The 8,032-nt window shown below is 54.9% G+C and overlaps 1 protein-coding gene across 1 annotated transcript in view; it reads left to right on the top strand.

The window, feature by feature from the left end:
• The first annotated feature begins 6,466 nt into the window (after positions 1–6,466).
• dnaaf1 (dynein axonemal assembly factor 1) overlaps positions 6,467–8,032 on the top strand; it is a 185,127-nt gene continuing 183,561 nt past the window's right edge. The window contains exon 1 of the mRNA XM_085990903.1: positions 6,467–6,573. The gene's annotated coding sequence lies outside the window, so the exon portion shown is untranslated. The remainder of the gene's footprint in view (positions 6,574–8,032) is intronic.

Genomic DNA, 8,032 nt, shown 5'->3' with positions numbered 1-8,032 from the left:
TTTCCCTACATTATACTCTTTCTGTGATTCTGTGTGTCGGTGCAGGCTCGATGGGCCGAAATGGCCTCTATCTGCACTGTGGGGTTTCTGTGATCTGCCACCTTACTGCTCACTCACTTAGTCTATCTATATCCCTTTGCAGACTTTGTGTTCTCCTCACAGCTTACTGTCCCACCTAGTATTGTATCATTAGCAAACTTGGATACATTACACTCGGTCCCTTCATTTAGGTTACTAATGTAGATTGTAAATAGCCGAGGCCCCAGCATTGATCCTTGCGGCACCCCACTAGTTATAGCCTGCCAACCTGAAAAAGACCCATTTATCCCTACTCTCTGTTTTCTGTCTGTTAACCAATCCTCTATCCATGCTCCTATATTACCCCCAATCCTGTGAGCCCTTATCTTGTGTAATAACCTTTTATGTGGCACCTTATCGAATGCCTTTTGGAAATCCAAATATACTACATCCACTGGTTCCCCTTTATCTACCCTGCTAGTTACATCCTCAAAAAACACTAATAAATTTGTCAAACACGATTTCCCTTTCATAAAACCATGTTGACTCTGCCTAATCATGTTATGATTTTCGACGTGCCCTGATACCACTTCCTTAACAATGGATTCCAGCATTTTCCCGATGACTGCTGTCACGCTAACTGGCCTGCAGTTCCCTGTTTTCTCTATCCCGCCTTTCTTGAATAGCGGCGTTACATTTGCTACCTTCCAATCCGCTGGGACTGTTCTAGAATCGTGGGAATTTTGGAAGATCACAACTAATGCATCCACTATCTCTGCAGCCACCTCTTCTACAACCCTAGGATTTAGGCCATCAGGTCCAGGGGACTTGTTAGCTTTTAGTCCCATTAGTTTCTCAAGTACTTTTTCTCTACTTATATTAATTACACTAAGTTCCTCACCCTCATTAGACCCTTGGTTCCCCACCATTTAGGCCTATTTTAGATGGACAATAAGGGTGGCACCGGGACCCAGTGTCACCGGGTCAGAAAGCAGCACCACAAGTGCCCCATTAATCTGAGGAGGGCACCACCAATAAAACAATCGAACATGATGTCCAACCAAAAGAAGCATAAAGTACACCAGGCAGGATCTGATTGTTGTGATCAATGATTCACTTTAAGCCTGGGCAGACCCATCGGTTGGGGCAGGCCCATCAGTGGGGGCAGGCAGTGGCTTTGAGGGGAGTGCAATGGGTGGGACGCAAAGCACAATGCAGCAGGAGCTGGTGATGGCAGCACCGAAGGACCAGTCGCTCAAGGGTCAGGTTGCATCCATTGTCAGCCGATGAGGACTTGGAGGAAGACTGCATGGGCCATGCTTTTGAAAGAAGGAGCACAAAAGATTGCTGCGGGCACTGAAGAGCTTACCAAGGGGCTTTCAGCACATCGTGGCTGGTGTGGAGCATTCCACAAACCGCATGTGTGCCGTTCAGATACACAGGACTGATATTGAAGTATATCACGGAGCACAAGGAAACCCCAGGCTCATCTGCAACAGAGCACCACCGCCCACAATGGAGCATGCAATGAATCATAGCACCTCTCAGAAATGCTAATACTGTGGACATGCGAGGCTTGATATTTCAGATGCATACGTGGCTAGAGGAATGGTGCAACGGGGAGGGATTCAAGTTCCTGGGACATTGGAACCGATTCTGGGGGAGGTGGGATCAGTTCAAACCGGACGGTTTGCATCTGGGCAGGGCTGGAACGGATGTCCTAGGGGGAGTGTTTGCTAGTGCTCTGGGGGAGGGTTTAAACTAAGATGGCAGGGGGTTGGGAACCTGAGCAGGGGGACAGAGGAAAGGGAAACAAGGATAAAAGCAAAAGAAAGGAAGGAGAAAAACAAAAGTGGCAGTCAGAGAAATCAACGGTTTAAATCAAACATGGCCACAGTAAATAATAATTCTAATAGGTCTAAGAGCGTTAAAAAAATAAGCCTGAAGGCTTTGTGTCTTAATGCGAGGAGCATTCGTAATAAGGTGGATGAATTGGCTGCGCAAATAGAGGTAAACGAATATGATTTGGTTGGGATTGCAGAAACGTGGCTCAAGGATGGCCAAGGCTGGGAACTCAACATCCAGGGGCATTCGATATTCAGGAAAGATAGGCAAAAAGGAAAGGGAGGTGGGGTAGCATTACTGGTTAAAGAAGGGATTAAAACAATTGTAAGGAAGGATATTAGCTCTGATGTGGAATCTGTATGGGTAGAATTGAGAAATACCAAGGGGCAGAAAACATTAGTGGGAGTGGTATATAGACCTCCAAACAGTAATGAGGAGGTTGGGGATGGCATTAAAAGGGAAATTAAAGAAGCGTGCAATAAGGGCACAGCAGTCATCATGGGTGACTTTAATCTACATATAGATTGGGCTAACCAAATTAGTAACAATACTGTGAAGGAGGAATTCCTGGAGTGTTTACGGGATGGTTTCCTGGACCAATATGTCGAGGAACCAACCAGATTTCAGGCCATCTTAGACTGGGTATTATGTAACGAGAAAGGATTAATTAGCAATCTTGTTGTACGAGGCCCCTTGGGTCTGAGCGATCATAATGTGATCGAATTCTTCATTAAGATGGAGAATGAAGTAGTTGACTCAGAGACTAGGGTCCTCAATTTAAATAAAGGAAACTACGATGGTATGAGGCGCGAGTTGGGTAGGATTGATTAGGGAATGTCACTCAAAGGGTTGACGGTGGATAGGCAATGGCAAACATTCAAAGACCGCATGGATGAACTACAGAATTTGTTCATCCCAGTTTGGCATAAAAATAAAACAAAAAAGGTGACTCAACCGTGGCTAACAAGGGAAATTAGGGATAGCATAAGATCCAAGGAGAGGACATATAAATTGGCCAGAAAAAGCAATAATCCTGAGGATTGGAAGCAGTTTAGGATTCAACAAAGGAGGACAAAAGGATTAATTAAGAAGGGGAAAATAGAGTATGAGAGTAAGCTTGCAGGGAACATAAAAACTGACAGTAAAAGCTTTTATAGATATGTGAAGAGAAAAAGATTGGTGAAGTCAAGCGTAGGTCCCTTGCAGTCAGAATCAGGGGAATTTATAATGGGGAACAAAGAAATGGCAGACCAACTAAATACATATTTTGGTTCTGTCTTCACAAAGGAGGACATAAATAACCTCCCAGAGATGCCGGGGAACATAGGGTCTGATGAAAGGGAGGAACTGAAAGAAATCAGTATTTGTAGGGAAATGGTGTTAGGGAAATTGATGGGACTGAAGGCTGATAAATCCCCAGGGCCTGATAATCTACATCCTAGGGTACTTAAAGAAGTGGCCCTAGAAATAGTAGATGCATTGCTGATCATCTTCCAACATTCGATGAAATCTGGAACAGTACCCATGGATTGGAGGGTAGCTAATGTTATCCCACTATACAAAAAATGTGGTAGCGAGAAAATGGGGAATTACAGACCGGTAAGCCTGACATCGGTAGTGGGGAAAATGCTAGAGTCCATTGTAAAAGATGTAATAGCAGAGCACTTGGAAAACAGGGACAGGATCAGACAAAGTCAACATGGATTCACAAAAGTTAAATCGTGCTTGACTACTGGAATTTTTTGAGGATGTAACTGGTAAAATAGATAAGGGAGAGTCAGTAGATGTGGTGTATCTGGACTTTTAGAAGGCCTTCGATTAGGTCCCGCATAAGAGATTAGCATGTAAAGTTAAGGCACATGGGATTGGGGGCAAGGTATTGACTTGGATAGAGAACTGGTTGGCAGACAGAAAGCAAAGAGTTGGAATAAACGGGTCTTTTTCCAAGTGGCAGGCAGTGACTAGTGGGGTACCGCAGGGATTGGTCCTTGGACCCCAGCTATCACAATATATATTAATGATCTAGACGAGGGAACTAGATGTAATATCTCCAAATTTGCAGATGACACAAAGCTGGGTGGGCGTGTGTGCTGTGAGGAGGAGGTCTAGAAACTCCAGGATGATTTGGACATGTTGGGTGATTGGGCAGAAACATGGCAGATGCAATATAACATGGATAAATGTGAGGTTATCCACTTTGGCGGCAAAAACAGGAAGGCAGATTATCTAAATTGCAATAGATTGGGAGAAGGGGAAGTGCAACGAGACCTGGGTGTCCTTGTGCACCAGTCGCTGAAGGTAAGCATGCAGGTGCAGCAGGCGGTTAAGAAGGCAAATGGTATGTTGGCCTTCGTAGTGAGAGGGTTTGAGTACAGGAACAAGGATGTCTTGCTGCAGTTGTACAGGGCCTTGGTGAGACCACATCTTGAGTATTGTGTGCAGTTTTGGTCGCCTTATCTGAGGAAGGATGTTCTTGCCATGGAAGGAGTTCAGCAAAGATTCACCAGGCTGATACCTGGGATGGCGGGAATGACATATGAGGAGAGATTGGGTCGATTGGGATTGTACTCGCTGGAGTTTAGAAGAATGAGAGGTGATCTCATTGAAACTTATAAAATTCTGACAGGACTGGACAGACTAGATGCAGGAAGGATGTTCCCGATGGTCGGGGAGTCCAGAACCAGGGGACACAGTCTAAGGATAAAGGGTAGGCCATTTAGGACAGAAATGAGGAGGAATTTCTTCACCCAGAGAGTGGTGAACCTGTGGAACTCTCTACCACAGAAGGCAGTGGAGGCCAGTTCATGAAATATACTCAAGAAGGAGTTGGATATATTTCTTAAGGCTAAAGAGATCAAGGGGTATGGGGAGAAAGCAGGGACCGGGTACTGAATTTGGATGATCAGCCATGATCGCATTGAATGGCGGAGCAGGCTCGAGGGGCCGAATGGCCTACTCCTGCTCCTATCTTCTATGTTTCTATGTTTCTAATGTTGAGTTCTCCTGTCTCCTGCTCCATGGGCAGGTCAGAGGTCGCATTGAGACTGCGACTGATGGGGACTTCAGTACGGTCAATGCTGTCCTTGAGACTGCGCTTATGCAGACCAATGGTTAGTTGAGACAGTGCACAGCGGCAGGAGAAGATGAGGAGCGGGCATGGATCAGGTTGCTGTTTCTATGGAATATCATGCAATGTACCTTTTGGTACCCTCAACTAGTGACTGCACATTGACCAGGAAGTATGCTATGACAGGCAGCCCCCGCATTCGCCAGACTGTAACCTACAACTGGGCCATTTATACAAAAACTGCTGGACAGGAAAAGACATACCGCGGCTGTGTTTGATAGGCGGTGCTGGGTTTGATGGGCGGGGGGCGGGTCTGGGTTGGATGGACGGGGGCGGAGCTGGGTTTGATGGGTGGGGTGCGGCGCTGGGTTTGATGGGCGGGGAGGGGGCTGGGTTTGATGGGCAGGGCTTGGTTTGATGGGCGAGGCGTGGGGCTGGGTTTCATGGGCAGGGGCGGGGCTGGGTTTGATGGGCGGGGTGCGGCGCTGGGTTTGATGGGCGAGGACGGGGCAGGGTTTGATGGGCAGGGCTGGGTTTGGTGGGCGGGGTGCGGGGCTGGTTTGATGGAAGGGGGCGTGGCTCTGTTTGATGAGGGGCGGGTCCGGATCTGAGGGGCGGGGGGGGTTTGATGGGCGAAGGGCGAGGCTGGGTTTGATGGGCGGGGACAGGGCTGGGTTTGATGGGCAAAGGGCGGGACTGGGTTCGATGGGTGGGGGCGGGCTGGGTTTGATGGGCGGGGACAGGGATGGGTTTGATGGGCAAAGGGCGGGACTGGGTTCGATGGGTGGGGGGCGGGCTGGGTTTGATGGGCGGGGCTGGGTTTGAGGGGCAGTGGACGGGGCTGGGTTTGATAGGTGAAGGGCGGGGCTGGGTTTGATGGGCGTGGGGCGGGGATGGGTCTGACGGGCGAAGGGCGGGGCTGGGTTCGGTCGGCGGGGCTGAGTTTGATGGGCGGGGTGCGGGGCTGGGTTTGAGGGGCGGGGCAACTCTGGGTCTGATGGGCGAGGGGCGGGGCTGGGTTCGGTGGGCGGGGCTGAGTTTGATGGGCGGGGCAACTCGGTCTGATGGGCGAGGGGCGGGGCTGGGTTCGGTGGGCGAGGCTGAGTTTGATGGGCGGGGCAACTCGGTCTGATGGGCGAGGGGCGGGGCTGGGTTCGGTGGGCGGGGCTGAGTTTGATGGGCGGGGAGCGGGGCTGGGTTTGATGGGCTCGGCTGGGCTCGGTGGGCGGGGCTGAGTTTGATGGCCGGGGGCGGGGCTGGGTTTGATGGGCGGGGACGGGGAATGGGTTTGATGGGCGGGGGACGGGGCTGGGTTTGATGTGCGGGGGGCGGGACTGGGTTTGATGGGCGGGGACGGGGCTCGGTTTGATGGGGTGGCTGGGTTTGATGGGCGGGGGGCGGCGCTGGGTTTGATGGGCGGGGGGCGGCGCTAGGTTTGATGGGCGGGGGGCGTGGCGGGGCTGGGTTTGATGGGCGGGGAGCGGGGCTCGGTTCGTTGGGCGGGGTTAACAGTGCGCATGCTCCAGGGCTGCCTCGGTTGGGCATTGTTGGGTGTTTTTGCGTTAGTTGCCCTGGTAACCACGGGCAGCGGCACCGAGCAAAGGGTGCTTGAACTGGAAAAAGAGCGCCCGAAAAACACGGAGGTGAGGTGAGGAGGTGAGGGGTAGGGGGGTGAGGGAGGTGAGGGGTGGGGGTGAGGGGGGTGGGGGAGGTGAGGGGTGGGGGGGTGGGGGAGGTGAGGGAGGTGAGGGGTGGGGGGGTGGGGGAGGTGAGGGGTGGGGGGGTGGGGGAGGTGAGGGGTGGGGGGGTGGGGGAGGTGAGGGGTGGGGGGGTGAGGGAGGTGAGGGGTGGTGGAGGTGAGGGGGGAGGGGGAGGTGAGGGGGGGGGAGGGGGAGGTGAGGGGGGGGGAGGGGGAGGTGAGGGGGGGGGAGGGGGAGGTGAGGGGGGGGGTGGGGGAGGTGAGGGGGAGGTGAGGGGGGGGGGTGGGGGAGGTGAGGGGGAGGTGAGGGGGGGGGTGGGGGAGGTGAGGGGGGGGGTGGGGGAGGTGAGGGGGGGAGGTGAGGGGTGGGGGGGGTGGGGGAGGTGAGGGGTGGGGGGGGAGGGGTGGGGGGGGAGGGGGGTGGGGGAGGTGAGGGGTGGGGGGGGTGGGGGAGGTGAGGGGTGGGGGAGGTGAGGGGTGGGGGGGAGGTGAGGGGTGGGGGGAGGTGAGGGGTGGGGGGGTGGGGAGGTGAGGGGTGGGGGGGGTGGGGGAGGTGAGGGTGGGGGGGGAGGTGTGGGGGAGGGGGAGGTGAGGGGTGGGAGGGGTGGGGGGGTGGGGGAGGGGTGGGGGGTGGGGGAGGTGAGGGGTGGGGGGGGTGGGGGAGGTGAGGGGTGGGGGGGAGGTGAGGGGTGGGGGGGAGGTGAGGGGTGGGGGGGTGGGGGAGGTGAGGGGTGGGGGGGGTGGGGGAGGTGAGGGGTGGGGGGGGAGGTGTGGGGGAGGGGGAGGTGAGGGGTGGGAGGGGTGGGGGGGTGGGGGAGGTGAGGGGTGGGGGGGGTGGGGGAGGTGAGGGGTGGGGGAGGGGGAGGTGAGGGGTGGGGGAGGTGAGGTGAGGGGTGGGGGTGGTGAGGTGAGGGGTGGGGGTGGGGAGGTGAGGGGTGGGGGTGGGGAGGGGAGGGGTGGGGGTGGGGGTGGGGGAGGGGTGGGGGAGGGGAGGGGTGGGGGAGGTGGGGGAGGTGGGGGTGGTGAGGGGTGGGGGAGGTGAGGGGGAAGGGGGAAGAGGGAAGAGGAGGGAGGAGGGGGGGAGGAGGGAGGGAGGAGGGGGGGAGGAAGAGGGAGGAGGGAGGAAGAGGGAGGAGGGGAGGAAGAGGGAGGGAGGGAGGAAGGGGGAGGAAGAGGGAGGAGGGGAGGAAGAGGGAGGGGGGGAGGAAGAGGGAGGAGGAAGGGGGAAGAGGAGGAAGAGGGAGGAGGGGGAGGAGAAAGAGGGAGGAAGAGGGAGGAAGAGGGAGGGAGGAGGGAGGAGGAAGAAGAGGGGGAGGAGGAAGAGGGAGGGAGGAAGAGGGAGGGGGAGGAAGATGGAGGGAGGGAGGGGAGGGAGGGGAAGGGGGGGGGGAGGAAGAGGGAGG

This window comes from Somniosus microcephalus, chromosome 6, assembly GCF_052327205.1.
Source record: "Somniosus microcephalus isolate GS21.2 chromosome 6, FLI_Smic_1.0, whole genome shotgun sequence".
Taxonomy (NCBI): domain Eukaryota; kingdom Metazoa; phylum Chordata; class Chondrichthyes; order Squaliformes; family Somniosidae; genus Somniosus; species Somniosus microcephalus.
The sequence above is the reverse complement of the archived record's forward strand: the minus strand, read 5'-3'. Positions and strand labels throughout refer to the sequence as shown.